The sequence below is a fragment of the Grammomys surdaster genome, unplaced genomic scaffold (assembly GCF_004785775.1).
Source record: "Grammomys surdaster isolate TR1022 unplaced genomic scaffold, NIH_TR_1.0 125428, whole genome shotgun sequence".
NCBI lineage: Eukaryota > Metazoa > Chordata > Mammalia > Rodentia > Muridae > Grammomys > Grammomys surdaster.
In genome coordinates, this window is record NW_021620295.1 from 744,643 (window position 1) to 765,792 (window position 21,150).

Sequence of the window (21,150 nt, forward strand, 5' to 3'; positions counted from 1 at the left end):
TCTCTCTCTCTCTCTCTCTCTCTCTCTCTCTCTCTCTGTCTCCCCTGGTTTCTCTCTGTCTCATGTGAGTGTGTATTCACAAGTGGGTGAGTACATGTATCAGTGAACATGTGGAAGCTGCTGGTATGTGCATTCCTTTATCACTCTCTATTTTACTTACACAGGCAGGGCAGTTAATTCAGATAGTCTAGCCAGAAAGTTTGACCCAGGACCACCTCCGTCCATGTCAACCTCCTGGGGATTACCAGCAGGCTGACTGCTGGTAAGTTTTCAGTTTTGTCTTGCTTCTCTTGTGGGTACTGGAGTTCAGAAATCTGCTAGGTGCTGCTCTCATCACCGTGCTATTCCCTCAGCATCTTCACACATTACAGCTCATTGGTCAAAATGCAAGTTCCACAGTTACATCCAGATATGGCAGTTGAAGTGGTCTGCATCCTCCTTATATAAGAGGTAAACTTGGCAATGAATAATAACACCTGTCTCTTAGAACAACTGTGGAAATTGTTTCAACACAACATTGCTCATGCACTCCAAGGTGTGTTGTGACACATTTTTATATTTACTTGTGTGGTAGCATCAGTGTTTGACCTCCCTATAGGATATAGAACAAGAGATGGGCTTAGAGTGTGCTGGCTGCACTTAGATACACAGCAATTGCCTTTCCATGCCTGTCTGGTGTCTGAGTGGATCTGAAAAGACAATTTTGGTCTCTGAGGTTTCAAAATTGATTGAAAGTGAACCAATTAGGGCTTTTTACTCGCCTGGAAAAGCCAAACCTGAATGGTGCCCCCAAGGGAAGAGCAGTGTTGAGGAACAGTACACTCTGGAGAAGGAAAGGTCTGATTCTTACAAATAAGGCCGTAAGTCTCCCTCAGCAGTTCTTTTCATTGCCTCTTGGAAGAGCTGAGCAGTAAGTTCAATGAAGAGAGACAGAAATCAGATCCCGCTGCCAACAAGAGGAAGAGACAGCCCCTTCTGTGGGACACTCATAGTGCACGAGACGATCACTTTTCTTCTCTTGGCAAGGCGAGTGGAGAAAGAAAATCAACAAATGTTGCCATTTACAATCGACCTCAGCTCTTAATTCAAGAATGGACGGGGAAGCCACTTCCTCAAGCCCTGCCCTAGCAGAGGAGCTATTGGCTGCAAGGGAATTTCTCTCAAGGATGTGGTCCATGCTGAATTGCCTATGCCCCACTGGATGGCCTACACCTATGGACACATAAGAAGTGCTACCTGGAATACAGTGAATTTTAAAAAGATAACATGAGGTTAAGAGGGAGATGATTCTGAGAGGAGTTGGAGTTGGGGAATAAGGAGTAGATATATCAAAAGGCATTTTATACATAAGTGAAATTCACAAAGAATAATAAAAATACATTAAAGGACTGAGGAGGCTACTAGAAATATGGCAATAAGGATAATATATTCCATTTTATCTTTGACTTACTGTAGATCTTCTTGCTATGATAAAGATATTATGTTAATATAGGAAAATATATTTATTCTTCGTTGATATAGACTGAAGTATTTGGGGAATAAATTGTTGTATCTCCAAGTTATTTTGAAATTATTCTTAAGCATGCACATGAATGTGCCTTAAGAGTGATAACGCAGCTGAATACTAAAATTGGCCAAATATGATGATTCTTTTAGTGTATTTTAAATGTTTACTGAAAGCTTATTACTATGCATTATTTTCTTTTATTATAGGAACATGTATTTCTCTTTGAATAAAGAACTACTAATTAGAGCTCTGCTATCAACTTACATAAATCGAATTGTAGCTATAAAGAGATCTATTACTATAAGATAAAGTAAAATTACTTGCAAAACAATGAGCATAGAGTTCTTCTAAATGTATCTTTTTTCTTAATATTTTTATGTCTCCTAGAAGCCCCTTTCTATTGATTCTTCCAGGATGTCCCAGTTAGATTTTATAGCACAGATGACTCTTCTCATAACCACATCCCATCAGTTTTCATGACATGTACCTATATATTATAGTTGAAATAATTACAGCTGATAGTACCAAGTTTGGGAAGGAAGTACGGCTGACCTATGGTAAGTAAATGTCTCCAGAACTTAAAAAGTCCTTGAGGTATAGGAGGGCCACTCCCAGTCCCAAGCTTTGGTTTGCTTTAGCATCAGTGAACTTGGAGGTAGTTGAGCTGGTAGATCTTCTGAGTGGAGTTGGGTCAGATAATCTCTATTGTAATCAAATGTGGGGTAGACAGGATTTAGTACTGCTCATAACCTGTTGAGTTTTTCTTCCATTAACTTTCCATGATTAGACCAGGTTATACACAAGCATTTCCATTAAGACGGTGCCAAGGCCCTTTTCTCCAATGAAGTAGAATCAAGAGGTTATAGCCTCAGGCTTAATCTTCTACAACAACTGCAATCACCATGAATTCATGACTGCAGTGACCCTGTCATATCCAGAAGATGCTGTTTCTCAGTAGTCCTTTCTAACCTCTAGCTCTTATCATCTTTCCATCCCTTCTTCCATGAGGATCTCTGAGCCTTTGGGATAGGAAGTGTGATCTATATTACTGTGATAGTTGTTATCTGTACTCCTGTGGATCTCTGCTCTAGCTGCCATCCACTGCAAAAAGAAGGTTTCAGATGGGGGCTGAGAGCTGCACTAATCTGCTAGCATAAAAGTACATATTAGAAGGCACTGTGATACCATATGCATTTAACTTTTGCCAATATTAACAATCCAAATAAAAGGCTGAAGAACTCATTCAATCTATAAAGTGCTCAACATACAAGCATGGGTGCCTGAGTTTGATCACCAGAACCCATAAAAACAAAACAAAAACTCCAACAACAGGGACAGAGACAGGGAATCCCCTGAGCCACTAGTGAGTCAGCCTGGCTACACACTTGTGTTGTCTAGGAGCCTCCACATCTTATATACACATGTCCATGTGCCCCACCACCAACATATCCCTCCTATAGACACACTCTTAAGAATACAAGAATCTAAGTCGAGCCCATTGTATTTCTTTGTTTTCTTTAAGTAGTTTTTAATAAAGATGTCTAGATAACTCAATGATCAAATTACAGGGCTCTGTTTTTAACAAGCAAAGCTATAACTGGATATCCACATAGAACACAAGACAAACTTAAACCTCAGTTTTTCACCACACACAAAATCAAACTCAAAATGGATCATGCAAATTTAAGAGTCCAATCCATAAAACTTGTTTTAAAAAATTGGAAGATATGGTGGTTTGAATAGGAATGGCCCCATAGACGTATGTATTCGAATGCTTGGCCCACAGGTAGTGACACTACCAGGAAGTATGGCCCTGTTGGAGTCGGTATGGACTTGTTGGAGGAAGTATGTCACTATGGAGTTAGGCTTCGAGGTCTCATATACTCAAGATAGGCCTAGTATGATATATGTGTGTTGCCTGTGGATCAAGATGTAGCTCCTTCTCCAGCGTCACGTCTGCCTGAATGCTGCCATGCCTCTTGTCATGACATAATAGATAAAACCTCTGAACTATAAGCCAGCCTCAGTTAATTGCTTGTCTTATAAGAATTGCCATGGTCATGGTGTCTCTTCACAACAATAAAACCTTATCTAAGACAGATGGATAGTTGGTGTTTTTCTGATCAGAACAGATTTTGCAAGTAAATCACAAAAATCTCAACAATAAGAAAAAAGAATGATGAATTTAGGCACAATGAGTAAAAAAATAAATCTTTCTTCAAAATGTATGACTAAGGATATGCAACTGCAAGCCACAGACTATTGAAAAACATTAGAAATAAGAACTAAGAAACTACTCAAGAGTTCCAACAATGTTCTTGCATCAAGAGCATATGCTTACAATGCTATAGGAAGACTGAAATCCCAGAAAATAAATTTGATTTCATTAACAAACTCCATGAGACCTGTAGATATTACCCCTTACAGAGTGGTCCCTGGTCCCTGGTCCAGCTATTGATTGGTATTTCTTACCCCTTGCTGTAATGTCAAGGGAAAACATACAGCTTTGTGAATATTTCTGAGGTTGTTTCATTACAAATCTCTCTCCTACCCTATAGTGTGCATCAAATTTGAAAACCGAGAACAGAGACTTCATTAAGAGCATTCTTAAAACTGGTTCAACCCTGCTCTGCTAATCATGCTGATCAACTAAATGTTTACATTTGTGACTGAAAATAAAGGAAGAAAGGGAATAGTAGTTCCACAAGCTCTGTGGTTCTGCTGTGAGCAGAGCTGACTTACAAGAAGAAATGTGTTATGACTTGAATTTAAAATGTTCCCTGCAGGCTCATATACTTGAACACTTGGCCTAGCTCACAGAGCTTTTTCTAAAGGTTGTGCATCTTTTTGGACATGGAAACTAACTGGCCTATGTGGATATGTAGGGTTGGTCCTAGAAAGTTGTAGCTGCCCAAATTGTGGTGAGAGGTCTCTGCTTTCTAGTCAGCTATAGAGAAGTTAGCAGGTAACCTCACAAACCCACCATGCAGCCCCTATGTCTTCTTTGCCATGATGAAATGAATCCTCTCAATAAGCCATAATTTATCCATCCTCCCTTACTTTGCTTATCGTGACATACTGGTAGCAGCCATAAGAAAAGGAAAAAGTAACTAACAGAAAAGATAAGCACTGGATAGAAACTTAACCATGGTTATAACTTCGTTAGCAATGATGAATCAAAAAGCAGCTCTATGGTGATCTAGGATGTTCTGGAGAAACAGAGAATTAAAGCAGAAGTCCTATCTTGTAAAATGTATATTGACTCACACAACTATACCAAACCCAACTATAATGTGCAAGATATTTAATGTCAGTTCATTCAGGTTTCTATGTACAAGACAAAACAACACATAAACAAATGGGAAAAGTTGAAGGTGCACTACTGTACTTAGATACCACAGTTAAACCATGACATAATTCCCACAGGACTCTCCATCTCCATCCTGCACAATTCTCTTCCTCAGGCCCAGGGTTGTGACACAGGAGTCCTTCATACATACAAATACATACTCTACTCCCTTCTACCACAGGCCTTTTGTGAATATGTGTTTCTTCTTCCTGGGTCAACTTCCTGGGTCTTCTTCATGTGGAAGATCTGATTAATACATCCAAATAACAGCTTACAAACAATTGTACCATCATCTGAAAGCCTTTTTTTGGCCACCAGACCAAAGGTGTCAGCCTCCTATCATAAGGTCACTGGCACTATGCACCTTAGCTCCACTTTAAGCCACCATTGTAAAGTGCTTGCTTTTGTAGTTATAAAAATGTCTATTTAAATTCCTTATACTCTATTTTATGCCAGGTTATAAGCTCAATTAGGGCACAAACCCAGTCTTTGGTCTTGATGCAACTTTGACTAATGCAACTTTTTGCTAAATGCTCACAGTTGAATTATTAAATAAATAACAGGAAAAAAGTCAGTCTCCCATGTAACAGAATTTCAATAGTTTGTGTAGTCACCCTTCCCTCAAGCGGGGATGTGTAATGCCGATGTTGATTGGACAGCCATTTTTACTTCCATTCCTTTTATTCTCTAGAGCAATAACTACAGGAGTAAAGGAGCAATGACTACATTTCTCACTGTCATCCTCAGCAGCCCAGGAACCTCCTTAATCTTTCAAGGACCCCAAGACCCAAGATTCATGGCTTCCATGCAGAAAAGACTTTCAGGATTAGCCAGTATAAAGCAGAATTGGAGGTTTTATTAAAGATATTTTAATACAGTCTTTATGCACGAGGGTTGGGAGAAAAGAGAGGTGTTCAGTAGAAAAAAATTATCATATAGGGTGCGGATTCCTCAAGAGGGAGTTACAATTAGATGTCTTGCTCCTATATAAGATTTTGGTGGCTTTCAAGTTTTAGCTCAAGGGACTGCTAATACCCCTTTCTCTCACTTCCTCTATTCTGTTTTGATAAGTGAGATTACAGGATGGCACCAGAGGTACCTAGGGTGTGTTATAATCACAGCAAGTTAAAAACAGGAGTCACAAAGGATGTGAAATTCCTAAAAATGTTCAAATTTACAGCTGGAAAGGGGGAAAGTCCTAGAATCCATGCACAGGACATTTTCAACAATTACTTTAAATTCTAGGTTTCGGTTTCACATGTATTTGCTCAGCCATCAGCTATCCCCCAAACTACAAAGTTGTGTATATATTTTCCCTCGTTGCTGGACTTTTCAAGTCTAATGTTCTATGTAATGAGACAGTTCCTGTTCTCCTCTAAATCCCCTCTGATCTCCATCCCTGTGCATGATAGCACTCTACATTCAGCTACTCCAGACTAAACCCCAGACATCATGCCTGATTCTCCTTTCTCATATTCTATGCATCTAGACGCAACTTTCTCCCTTGTTCAGAATCCTATAGTGGCTCCCCTAATTCTTAGAATAAAATTCCAAATTATAACGTACCCTTCAGATAGACCACGGTGCAACTGTGCAGCAGAGATCCCAAGATGTGACAGAGAGCAAGTTGAGGCTTTGGTGGCCAGGGGACACACCTCTCAAAAAGAATTTGCTATGGTGCTGACAGCCAAGCTCACATTGAAATCTACATCTGCATATTTTCTGTCTTTTGTTTTCAATGTTTTTATATAATCTTAACTTCTACAGTAAAAGAATAGAGAAATTAAGAATTTTTCTCTCCCTAGACCTGGCCAAAAGAGTGAATACCATCCTCCTCCCCTCACCCACATTTCTAATTCTAATCTCCCTCTTACAATACAGTGGTTCTTTGTTACCTTCTCTGTCTCATTTCTTCCATTGTACTTTCTTTGCTAATTCAGCTGTCCTATCAACCTTACTATATCTCAAAGATACACATAATCACTGCAAAATTTTTTGCACCTTTTTTTTCTGTGCCCCAAAGGCTTTCTTCTCCCAGATACCTCCCATCCTCAACCTTTATATCTTTCACGTCATAGCCAGGCACACTTGTACACAACTATAATCCAAGCACTGAGAATATGAAGGCAGAAGAATAATGAGTTTCAGGGTAATGCAGCCAGTATAGTAAGATTCTGTCTGAATTAAAAAAAAAATCCATCCTTACTGAAATGGAAGAGCCTTCCTCATCATGATCTAAGACAGCTCCTCTTACTCTACTGCTTATTATCATTTTTGTGCTTTTAATGGCACTTATCACTATGGGCATTGTGGTCCATGTTTATTCATTTATGCTTTTGCCACTATATTGTGAACTCCTGGAGGTCTGCCTATGTGGCTAAGCATCTAGACACTCAATAATTATCCCACGAATGAATGAATAAATGAATGAATATGAGTGTCAGTGTCAACTACGTTGAATTATCTGGCAATTTGGATTTTTCAAGTTCATTTGAATTTGAATAGGAAGTTAATAGCTAAGACTAAAAGGGATAGCAATGCAAAATACAATTTAAAAATGATTAGCTCAGAATGATTGCCAATCTCTCCAAACCGCTTATGAAAAATAAAAGCTTTATTGTTGTTATTTTCTAATTGATTTAAGAAACTGGAGGATCAGACAAATTATTTCTTTTACAGTTTCCCTTTAGCCTTCCTCTGAAAAGACTGCCATCAACTTCTAATCCTGACAGCATTATAGCCATGATATTGTGTGTCAATGCAAGAACGGTGTCATTTATAAGGAAAACAGCAGTACTGGAAGCAGTAATATTGTTAAATGATTTGCCCTTGATTATTGGACAGGTAGAATATGAGATGTGGACAGAAAGTTAGTGTCAGGTTTTCTCTGTTGTCTTACTGTTAGAGACAGACACTTAAATTTCTAAGTTAATAACAAAACAAAACTGAAGACAAAGTGACCCTGTGATTTCTATCTTAGCTAATATATACTTTACAGTCACATTTCCAGGATGCCACAGGAGAACTAAAAGAATTATTTTATATGCCCACCTCCATTTTTTTAAAGTTGGAGTGGCACTGCTCACTCACGCTCTGTTCTGTTCTCTTCTACATCTGGTCTACCAGACCTATTGCATTTTATCTGCTAAGTAAGTCTCAAAGTCATCAACTTGGGGCACTTGGTAGTCACTGCCTATCTTGTTAAATTACAAAATAGTTCCCAGAAAGGTCTTTTCACAGTCAGCTTTTCTTCGTTCTGGTTCACTCTATGCTACACAGTATTGATAGTCTACTATGTATACCTAGTAATGCCCTCTATTTATCAAAAGTCTATAGTAGCTTCCCTTTGCTCTTAGGAAGATCATATATGTATTGGTCTCAACAAACTCTCCAGCTCATTTTGAATGACTCTTATTTCTTTACACAAGAACCACAGTGAGCTCTTATTCCTCAAAGATGCCAACAAACCCCTTTTAGGAATCATTCTGGTTTTAGATCAAAGGTTGCTTCACTGAAAGAGCATCTCAGTACCATCAGACTAAAAGTACCTCCTCTCATCCTCATAGCTCTGAACACTTTCATCTTAACTCATGTTATAATGGCAGATCAAATGTGCTCATATGTACAGCATTTGTCTCTAAATCACAAGGTACACATTCTGAAAACAGCTATTTTCACAGTACTGTTCACTACTCTCCTCCAACATATAGGATAAAATTTAGCAAAATGTAAACATGTACTAATATTTATGATGCAATCACATGAGAATATACAGGCAAATGATGACAGGAAATTTAGACTACATTTAAGAGAATTTTATGAGCACTAGCAAACACTCGGTAGGGATGCAAGAAGAATGTGGAAAAATCATTTCCAATGTAAACTCTTTTGAAAATAGAATATATTTATATCTGTCTAAATCTTCACTGCCTAATCCTGTAACCAATAGCTACATAAGCCTATTGATGTTTTAGAATGTGGCTAGTCTTAATTGAAACATGCATTACAGAGGCTTAGTTAAAATAAATAAATCACTTCACTAATACTCTTTAATTGTATATTGGTTATTTGTTGAGATGACATTTTGAGTGCATTAAATGACAGATGTTAGTAAACTTATTCTTTTACCTTTTTAACATTACTGTGAATTTAAGATGCATAGGGCACATCTTATGTTAACTTTCTATTAGACCTTAGTATTCTATAATTTGAATATTTTATGTCTTCTCTTTAATGTGTACTAAAACTTAATCCCCCCATCATAAGAAGTGAGACTGTTAGGATTTCTTAAGTCATGAAGATCCCACTCTCAGGAGAAGAATAGGGGCCTCATTAAAGAGCCACAGACCACTTAGAATTGTTTGCTCTGGTATTTATTCTGTCATATAGGACACAAAACCTCTCCCCTTCAGAGGCTGTCACAACAAAATTCCACACTGACAGAGGATATTTGGAACCATACCAGATGTCAAAGTTGCTGATACCTTGATCTTGGATTTGCTAGCCTCCAAAATGTCAGGAAATAAATTTCTGCTTACTTTAAATAACACATTTCATTTTGTTACAGCAATAGGTTCAAAGACAAGAGTGATCCTGCCTAAAACTAGGAATGACATCATAGGACAAGCCACAGTTATGTGTGAGATGGACAAGGAGTCAGAAGGAGCTACCTGTGTTAAATTACATCAAAACTGTGTTCTGCAACTGTTTTCTTATTGATTAGATTTAATGAGTGGAGAAACAAAAAGCTGTGAGGACATGACTCGTTAATATGAAAAACCTTCATGTTTGACCAGCTTCAGCCAAGTCCTTACTTCTATGTCAGGACACTCACTGAGGGCCACTGCGGCATACCTACTGACTGCCAAAAACCAACAGGAAGAAACAGACAGATAACCTTGATACCTTCAAGCTCCTGAGAGTGCCTTTGTTTCAAGGCAAGCATCAGGTAACATAACAGTTGAAGGACACAGAAGCAAACAGCATGAGTCTGGATACTTTGGCTAATTCAAGAGCAAAGTGTACCATTGGGCTAGGTCCAAGATCTGTTTGAAATTTGAATATTAACTCAGGTACAAGCTTGAACTTCACTTTGGGGAATTTTTAATTGGATGATTCTCACCAAGGAGTCACAACATCAAGTCAGAAGTTGCTTTGTTTCACAGCGTATTTTTCTTTGATATTGGTAACCCAGTCATACCCTCAGCATGATGCAGTTTAATCATAAAAGGTAAGCCTGTGTATTTTGTGAACTTCAACAGTCAACCAGCATTTGTACATATATACTGCTAATTTGGCCCATTGACACAGCCATTACTATTTTTATCCCTTGTGGCTACAGACTACTTATCAACAATCTATAGAAAATGTGCATGAAAATTTTCTGTTCCATTTAATTAACTTGCAGTGGGTTTTAAGCACCATGGAAGTCACCTCTATCCATTACATATCCCCATAAACAAAAGAACTGCCAGTTGAAGCAGATTTAGCCAGTTTATACCCATTATCTATTCAGTAAAACCACATTCTTGTTAAGAACTATAATTTAAGAGCTGGGTGGTGGTGGAACATGCCTCTAATTCCAGCACTTGGGAGGCAAAGGTAGGTGAATCTCTGAGTTGGAGTAAAGTCTAGTCTACCAAACAAGTTCCCAGACATCTCTGGCTTCACAGAAAAGTTCTTTCTCAAAAAATAACAACAACAACAAAAATAACTACAATTTACCTCAGATCAAGTAATGTTTGCAAAGAGGTCCCAAACAAATTCATAGATCTCTGAGTGACACACTGTGTGATGCTACAGAGGAAAGAAATGAGAACTATAGCAGAAAGAACCAGGGAAGAAAAATGAGATTCTAGAGGGTGGTAATAATACATGGAAAAACTTCAAGAATCATAAATGAATTTAGGATATTTTATTAATTAATTGGCTATTGACTGTCTGAGAATCCTATTCACATTTGTAAGAATATGTTTCCATAAGAAATATGATCCAAATTATATTCTAGAATAAATTCTGGTAAACTCTTTTTTTTTCTTAGAAAATATTAAAATGAATGGTAGAAGAGATAGGATTTGTCTATCTCTTTAAAATCCAAGTATGGATTCATACATTCAGTAATGCATTTTAAGTAGACAGTCAAATGAATATAGCATTTGGGCTGCTGAGGATTTTAACAGGATAAAAGATACATGCTTATAAAAGAGCCACCTATTATCTTGATTTGGCCAAGAAGGTGGCCAAGGGAGGCAGACATGAGACAAATGATTTGAGAAAATTGTAAGAAGTTGAAGGATGGACAATTTTCTATGCAAAAATAAATGAAGTAGTCTAATAAGAATTTTGATTTCTTAAAAAACCCAGTTATGTAAATATGTTTTTGTTTTAATCTCAAGTACAGGATAAGTGGCTGCTTCACCTCAGGTGATTATGATTTGCCTCGCGCACTCGGAGGGGTCTGATTTTTGCCAATTGCAGATAGTTTAATTCTGGGCACTCTGGAGAGGATATAAATGGGAGAGCCCTGAGAGGGCCTGTGACAGTGGCTGCTCCCCCTGCGGCTTCTGGCCCCTGCTGCTGATAGTGGTTCCTGCTATTGCATTTGCTAGACTTTTAGTTTACTATTGCTGGATTTTTGGATATTCTGACAACAAATACTCGACTTGCCCAAAGGAACCTGATACTTCTAATCAGGAGGAAGTCGTCTAAAGAGTTCTATGACCCCTTTTCCCTCTAATCTTCTTTCTCTCCTACCTAATGTTGGGGCATTGGAAGGGATTAATTTGAAATAAGGGTTGGAACTGTGAGAGATATAAGAACCCAATAAAATAGCTAAAAATAAAATATACCAACAAAGTAGTATTTCTTGAGGTAGGAGAAAATACAAGTTTAGAAGAACTAAGAAGACAACAGATGAAACCTCACTAGTAACCTGGGCTCTGGTGGGGCTTATGAAATCACATTGGGACTTTGTGGTTTAGCCTGAAGAAACTGGAACAACTGAAGAGAAGGATTGCTTCTCATTTGCATTGGATCTCATTGGAAATCTCATCCAAACAGCATGTGGAAAGTTAGAGGAGGACACAGCAGAGGTATAGAATACCAGTAAAATCACAATTGTGCTTAGAAAAAGAAGGTTTGGGGCACAGGAGTACAAATACAAGGCCTTGAGAGTTATTGTAGAAATTAATGAAATAGAAACAATGGAAATAGTACAAAGAGTCAAGGAATGTTAGAACTAGTTCTTTAAGAAGAAAAACAAGATCAACAGACTTTTACCCCAACTCTCCAAAAAGAAACAGAAGTCCCAAATTAACAGAATCAGAGATGGACAGGGAACAGAGGGAGAGAAGCAAAGGGAGAAATGTTGTAGCCATATTATAATCTCAACAAACAAAAACAAAAAACAACAACAAGAAAACCTATGCCCCATTAGTTTAAAGAAATATATAAAAGAAATTGGTGAGTTTTTATATTTAACTAAACCACCAAAGTTAAACAAAGAAAAGGTCAACAATCTAAACAACCAGACATTGAAATAGTTATAAAACAGTTATTAAAAAAAAAATCTACCAAGTAAAAAAGCCCAGGACAAGATGGATTCATAGGAGAATTCTACCAGACTTTCAAAGAACTACAACTAATACTTCTCAATTTATCTTTTCAAAGAAACAAACAGAAGCACTTCCAACTTCTACAAAACCAGTATTAATCAAATACCAATACCAAGTAAAGGCACAACAGCAAAGGAGAAGTAAAATGAGCAGTTTCTACTTTAAGCTCCATATATCATGGCATCATTCAACAAGACAAGATTGGAGAGATGAGGTGATGCCTAGGCAGCAGATGCATAGTTTAATTTGAATGCATGAGTTGGGGATTACCTATGGAACACACAAAGACTGATAAACGGTTAGCCATCTGTGGCTGAGACTCATGTAAGATAATTTGGGTTTTAAGTATAAGCTTTCAAATTTCAGGGAGAGTAGTTGGAAACTTAGAAGAAAACAAATTCCCATCAAAAAAGTATGAAATGAAACATGATCAGAACACTGAAAAGTAAAAAGGATTAATGGCAGAATGGCTGTAGAAAAAGAAATAGTGTCATTGATATAAAATAAAAGGATTTTACAGAGGAGAAAGTGGTCAACAAGGGTGATCAACTAAGATGAAGATAAATTGTCACAGGAGTAAGATCCTTGGCAGGACTGGCCACTTTGGGAAGAAAGATATGGTAGGCTAGAATATGAGAGGCTGAACTGTAATAGCCTACAATGCAGATGACAGTTGAGTCGATGATCCTTAAAACATGTGTCTCTTAATGGGCCAATACAGAGAATGCATGTAATGAAGATACCCAGGGTTTCAGGTTGGGGAGAGTTGGCTTTACTTGCCCAGGTTAAGAGGACAGCAAGAAAAAGTGTTGGAAGCTGACTCCTAGCTGAAAGTGGTAATCATCTTTGCAGCCATCTCAGGCCATATACCCTGACTAGAGACTTCTTTTCAAAAGACTACAACAGCTGAGCACACTCTGATAAACATCTTGTTTTTCTCACATATCTTGTTTTGTTGTTTAGTGCCCCGAGCTGCAAGACGCACGTGGTATCCACGCTGCAAGGCACATGGCACAGTGCCTTCAGCTGTGTTCCCCTGCGTGTCCATGAGGGCAAGGCACGTGGTAAAGCATATAAATACCCAGGATTTTCTTTCAATAAAGAGGGGACTTGAACAGACTCTCTGTCTTGTCTCCATTCTTCTCATCTCTTGTCCCTCCATCCCCACTCTCTCTCTTACTAGACCCTGTTGACTGACCCGAACAGGCTGGGACATAGTAGCCCCCAAACGTGGGGAAGAAGGAGCCATTACAAAACAGAGAAAAAAAGTTTGGGGAGAGGAGTCTCAAGTAATCCAAAAAACAAGAAGAGGTAGAAAGGAAGGGGGGGAAGAGATTCAAAGAACAGGTAGAACAGGCTATATCTTTGATAGAAGGGACAAAAGATGGGGGATAAGGCTGAGACAAGACAATCCCTTTGCTGCTAGAGTCGGGAATATTCCTGCTCATGGTTTCTACAGTGTCTGCACCACAACAGAAATTGGTCCATCAGCTGAGAGGAGGTAAGATTGATAAAGTGTCATAGGAGTTGATAGTAAACATAGATAAAGACATAATAGTACACCTGCAAAGGAAAAGCCAAGGGGTGAATGTCCTTATTTCACATCCAGACAGTTTTGATGAAGTAGGTATGGCAGCCATGCCTGCAGTCCCAGAAGCTGAGAAGCACATTCTTGGAACAAAACAGAGGGGGTGATGAGTGTTGCTGGATGGCATAAGGCTCATGGAGCAGGAGGACACAGGAAGGTGAAGAAGGAATGGATTGGAACTGCATTGTGGTTGAGTAGAAAATGCCAAACTTTCACATCAGTGCTAGAATCTAACATTTATTTGCTTCGATGGTATTGGTATGTCTAGAGATTGAGTATGAACTGAAAGTGTTCTTTGCATTTGGCAATGATCTGATGCAGGCATTGTGTGGTTTACTGGTTCTGACTGGGAAGGTTATCTACCCTGGAAATCTGTCCATATCAATAAGCTCCCATTCATTATTCATTATTAAGTCTTTAGCCCTTGTGGAAAAGGTTTTATACGTGATTTGAGGAGCTAAGGGATGCCACATCCTAAGTTCTGCATACCCGGGATGACAGACACATTTAAAATTTAATTAAGCCCAGGCGGCTACCGAAGATGGCGGAGGGACAGGTTCTAGTATTGGATGGCCGAGGCCATCTTCTGGGCCGCCTGGCGGCCATTGCGGCCAAGCAGGTATTGCTGGGCCGGAAGGTGGTGGTTGTACGTTGTGAGGGCATCAACATTTCTGGAAATTTCTACAGAAACAAGTTAAAGTATCTGGCCTTTCTCCGAAAGCAGATGAATACCAATCCCTCTCGAGGCCCCTACCACTTCTGAGCCCCAAGCCGTATCTTTTGGCGCACTGTGCGAGGCATGCTGCCCCACAAGACCGAGAGGCCAGGCTGCCCTGGAACGCCTCAAGGTGTTGGATGGGATCCCTCCACCCTATGACAAGAAAAAACGGATGGTGGTCCCTGCCGCCCTCAAGGTTGTGCGGCTGAAGCCTACCAGAAAGTTTGCTTACCTGGGGCGTCTGGCTCATGAGGTCGGGTGGAAGTACCAGGCGGTGACAGCCACTCTGGAGGAGAAACAGAAGGAAAAGGCCAAGATTCACTATAGGAAGAAGAAGCAGCTCTTGAGGCTACGGAAACAAGCAGAAAAGAATGTGGAGAAGAAAATCTGCAAGTTCACAGAGGTCCTCAAGACCAATGAACTCCTGGTGTGACCCCAATAAAGACTGTTTGTGCCTCATACCTGCCTGGCCTGCCCTTCCTCCATCGCCCACCAGGGACGTGGGGACCTAAGGTTCCTTAGTCACTGCTCCTGTGGTTAGAGGGTACATTGAGCTCACCACTTGTTGAGTTACTAAAGTGAAAACCATGGAATGACTTGAGCTTCAGTGTTGAAAATGAGTAGCAGGGCTGCCCCACCCACCGGGTGCAATACCATATTCTGCAGCTATGAAAATGAGGGCTACACCCCTGGGCTGGGATTTAGAAGTGCACACTGAAGACACCAAGTACATGCACTGCCTTTACTCCCCAACAGACCACAAAGCAATATTTTTCTGGAGGGTTCTGTGTGCTAATAAATTATTTGACTTAATTAAAAAAATAAATAAAATAATAAAATTGAATTAAAAGACACATTCCCGCTCTTATTTCTAGATTTTTCTTACCATCGAGTGCCCCATGTCAAAGGGGAAGTTTCACTACACAACATTCTAGACTGATGGCTTATTTGTTGTGGCTCTGTGCCAGCTCACAACCATACCACAAATTACACCACAAGCAAAGGGAAATGCAGCAACAGCATGAGCAAAGGTACATAGGACACACTTCATTCATTACAAACAACAGAACAACTTGAGAGCATTAATATTAATCACAGTGTACTGAAGCAGAAAAGAAACCCTGGACTTCACACTTGATCAGTCTCACAAGTGTAACAAAAATTAGAATGCAATGGTGGCAGGCTCTTGAGTGATAGATGAAAGGACAGGTTGGTGGAGGATGGATGAGTTGAGAGGAAAGATAGACTGGTAGACAGAATGTCTACATCAGAAGCTTCAATTAATATCCATTACACTTTGTTCATTAAAAACGGAGAGACCTAAGATGTATTTGAACATTTGAATAACATCAGAAAAGTAACTGTAATCAAACAAATGAACAGTGTATTCTGTGTTGGTCTTCAGTGAAGCCTAACATGCTTTATATGTAAGGCCAGACCCAGGCTCAGAGGCTTAAGTTGGAGAATCATGAATAGATAAACTAATCTGTTCAAAATTACATAGGAGAGAAGCTTTGACCAATCAAATCTTAGTGTTTCACCCATCATGAAAGCATACTGAGACTGTCCTAAGAGAGATTTAAAAAATATTTTTAAGTAGTAAAAAAAAAAAAAAAACCTGTAAACTAGACACAACCAAAAAATGAAGGAAGAAGGCTCGAGTGTTCTTTATCTTAGATTGACGCTTACTTATTACAAATACTTTAGCAGTCACATTCAGAGTTTCCTAGTAACTGTTTCTGGGTGAAATGAATGCAGTATTCTCAGACAATTGAAAGTTTAAACGAGGCTCAATCTGTGAACTAAGCAGTAGGCCTTTAATGCTATCAAGGTTAAGGAGCCAGGTCAGGGTACAAAAGGAAGAAAGACGGATGGGAGAAGACTAAGCAAGCATGGTAACTAAGTGCAATGTGGTACTGCCTTGGATCTGAAAAGGGAGAAAAGCAATGATCCTGGTCAAATCAATACATATGAATGAGCAATTTTACTATTATAGCATTTAACAACTATTTAAAGTTAACATTGAGACACACATGTAAAGAACTGTATATACATTAGATAGAAAAGACAAGCAATTTTTTCACATGCTTAGAATAATATGAGTGCTCCTAGCTGAGGAAAAACTCAGTCTCTCAGATGCATAACCAAATATCATCTAGAATGTTTCTTAGCATCATTGTACCTCTTGATTATGCAACCATTTTTGTCATTTTTTTAAATTTCTTCTTTTACATATCAATTTTTGAGAAGATAACCCGAACTCTCTGAAAATAATGTGTTGGCCTCTGATTTGGACACTAGGCAAATTGCTTGTAAAGTACCTCATATCCAAACATCCTGAGACTTAATAGTGTACAATTCACTTAATAAAGTTTTACTGAAGATCTCTGTCCTGTCTACCTGTCACCAATTCATAACCAGTTATGATTCTAATCACATAGACTCTCAGTTCTGTTTGCTAAGAGGCATCAATGAAGGTCTATGGTCCGATGCTGAGACTGTTTACATTCCTTGTATACTACAGAGGAATATGTCTAGCCAAGCTTGGGCCTATGTTGAGTTACAATGGAAATTAGCCCAAGAGTAGCTTGGGACCAGAGTAGATGGGACCAGAAATATGTCTCATTGGGTAAAGACTCATGTAGCAAAGCCTGATGATCTGGCTAAAATCTTCAGATCACATATGATGAAAAAAAATAAAACTTGATTCCCACAAGTTGTCTGCAGACATCTACATGCATGCTATGGAACATATACATGAATATACAGAAACACACACCAAAATAAATAAATGATAGGTGGGTAGGTAGGTAGGTTAGTAGACAGACAGACAGACAGACAGATAGATAGACACAGAGACAGACAGACAGACAGACAGACAGACAGACAGATGTAAATATGTATTTAAAAATAATAGCTTCATAAACTTTCAAAGGCCTCCCAAAGGAATGAAGTTCTGAGGAACATTAGAAGAAAAGGGAAGGATTCCCAGCTATCTTGGTGATGACACAGATACCCTTAACCTGTTGGTCTTTTGGTCATCATATTATTTGTTCCTTATTCCAAGATTGAGCAAATAAAACTAAATGAGTACTAATTGTTTATATAATATAAAACTCTCGGGGTAAATATGACTTTAGACTCAGTAATTCAAACAAATTCATGTGTTGAGGTTTGAATATAAAGAGTTTTCCATGGGTCCACATGTTTGAATAATTGTATACAAGTTGTTTGAAGAGGCTATGGAACCTTCTGGAAGTGGGGCCTAGCTAGAATACGTGGATCATAAGATAGTGAACCTTGAGGACGATGGTGCCCCCAAGTGATATGTAACAGGAAATTTCCATATACCCCCACTGCCATTGCCACCAGTTGGTCTCACCATCATTCCTGTCTCCAATATGAAGGGCCAATATCTCCAAACCATGAAATAAATCCCTCTTCATTTAAATTGGTTCTGTCAGGAGTTTAGTCCCAGCAATGAAACTAGTGATTGATACATTATCCCTGTCTAGCTGTTGCCTTTCCATCTTAGGAAAGATAGAGTTGATGTATCCTACAGTGGGCTTGAGATGGGTTCCTAGAGATGCCTTTTTTTTTCTTATTCATGCTCCATCTTTCCTTATTCTTGTTTGTGAGAAAACAACAGTCCTTTCCCTCAGTGCTGACAGAGCTGAAGATTCACTCCACTGGCCCCAATCCTGTCATGTGACCTTCTCTAACCAAATGATTATGACATACGTTGAGCCAAGTGTTTTAGCAACATTAGCTCAGAGGCTGAAGGTAAAATGGTATTGGTATTGGGATAAGAGAAAATAGATCATCTTGGCAGTTAGTCTTGTTTGTCAACTTGATTGGAATGAAAAAATGCTTAGTAGATCAATTAAGCACATGTCTGGGTGAGTCTCTAAGGACTTTTCCAAGAAAGATTATGTCATGAAGGCTCTGACCTACACAATGGCTTAATCTGTTGATAGATTCAAAATCTGAACAGTCTGTTTAGAGCAGGTAGAGACTGAAGGATGGAGCCTGTTTAAAAGAGCTGAGTTGGGGTGGAGCTTTGAAGATAGCTGGCAGTAGCCCCTCTGTGCCTCACTCTGCTTTCTGTTCACTATGAATGGAGTGCAGCATCTTCTTATCTCCATGATGCTCCATTGCATCCCAAGCTCCATTTCAACACAACCAAGGATTTCGGACTCAAAGCTCTAGGGATTTTGTCACAACAATGCAGAAGTAACATGGGTGTGAAGGAAACAAATGTCAACAGTACCACACCAACATATCAGTAGCTCTGGTTCACATTAAAAGTTATGGAATTTGGATAATCTGTAAAGACAAACATGATACCCACCCATGTCTTAGCATCTTCCTCACACTAAGGATGAGGAGTCATTATCAACACTGAATTAAGAACACTTGTAAGTATAAAGAAGGAAAACAAAGCTCGTATGATTGAAATGTTTTTGTCAGAAAGATTTATTAATCTGTGAATAGCTGTACTCATATGATTAACACATAAAGCACTAACCTCCATGCTTTCAAGCAGAGAACTCACAGAAATCAAAGCTGTGATCTCAAAAGGATTTAGCTGCTCATTAAAAACCTCTGCAATGCTTTCTTCATGGGCATACAGAGAAATTAAAAAGAAATTCATACAGAGACACAAGAATAGAATTATAATGTAGTACATTGAATACTGTTTATATTAATATAAACCAGCTTGCTACTGTTGACTCAACTGGATGTGCAAGCCTAATGAGCTTGGACAGCTACCCAAAAGGACCCATCCGAACAACTGAACAATTGCTGGAAAAGCAAACCCTCAGCATGAACTTTCTTCAAAGGGTCAATAGAAAACAGCAGGGCCAGGAGCTAATCATATGGTTTTGGCAGGGTGGGGGGAGAAGGAAATCTTTGTTAGTTCCTATTCAGGGAACATTAGTGATACTCCCTCTCAACTATGCTAAATGTGTAGCATTATAAATTAATGGGTAAGCACAATGATACATATGCAATCAAACAATGATAATACACAAAGGGGTTAAATCTCCCTCGCTGTTTATGGAACTCATTGAACTTGTCTACTAGATCAGCACTAGTAACATTATCCCTTTATAATGCTGCAAATGACTAGAAGCATGCAAGAACAGACTGAACTAATGTGTGGTCAACTTTAGTTTTCACATAAGTTTAACCTTCTCTTTTAAACTTATGTCCAAAAAACCATGGAGTGTTTGCATATTCATTGAAAACATATCTATGTACCTCAGGCTAATTTTAGAGTATTTTAAAGTTTTTTTTTTAAATTGCATGTATGTCTGCATGAGTTTATCTGCACTATGTAAGTGTAGGTGCTCACAGAGGCCACGGAGCTTCAAATCTCTAGAACTGGAGTTTCAGGATGCTATGAGCCACCTGACACAAGTGCTGGGAGCCAAACCCAGGTCTCTTCAAGAGCAACGATTATTTCTCTAGCCTAAGGCCTGTCTCTCTCTCTCTCTCTCTCTCTCTCTCTCTCTCTCTCTCTCTCTCTCTCTGTGTGTGTGTGTGTGTGTGTGTGTGTGTGTGTGTGTGTGTAAAATACCTATACCACAGCCATCCTCACCTACACAGGGTCTTTGAACAATTTAGAAAGGAGGTCCATTACAAATGAGTCTTCCCCACAGTACATGCAATTTAGTGAAAAGAAGATTTTGCACAAAGATAAAAGCTGTTGTCTTCTCTGGAAGTCTGGAAGTGGTTAAGATGGATCAAGTCAGATCCTCTTTCCTTTCCAGATTAGTTATAGTTAAGGAAAGAAATATACCTTGCTCATGGTTCAAAGGTGGTACATAAGTTAAGACAGCAGGAACTTGAAGCCCCTGGTTGTGTTGTATTCATAGGGAGAAGAGGTAGTGCATTGCCTAGCCTCACTTTCCTCACTTTTCTCATACATAGTCGAGGATCTCAACTCAGAGAAGAGTGCCTTCTATAGTGGGAGGGGTTTTCTGCCTCCATCAATCCAGTCAAGAAAAATTTCCCACAGGCATTCCAAGAAGCCCTTCTTCCAGGGGACTCTAAAAGACATCAAGTTGAAAACTGAGACTAGCCATTAGATCCTCTCCACCTCAATGTTGTCAAAAGTTAACCGTTACAATCTTTTTCATCCCAGAGAACACAGAATAATTAGAGAGGATAAGGCAGCAATTATCTTTCTTAGTTTTTTGAAGAGTCATTTCCCTATGGTCAGGATATATTCATACAAGATTCTATTAATGTAATTAGCAGCTATGATAACCACTTAACACAATGTCTTTGTTAAAAATTAAGATTTTCCTCAAATAATTTTCAACTCAATCTTTCCCACTAATATGTGCCCCCCATTGGGGCTAGGTG

General features: G+C 38.9%; 1 pseudogene; it reads left to right on the forward strand.

The window, feature by feature from the left end:
* The first annotated feature begins 14,598 nt into the window (after positions 1–14,598).
* Positions 14,599–15,234, forward strand: LOC114637784 (annotated as a pseudogene).
* Positions 15,235–21,150: the final 5,916 nt, after the last annotated feature.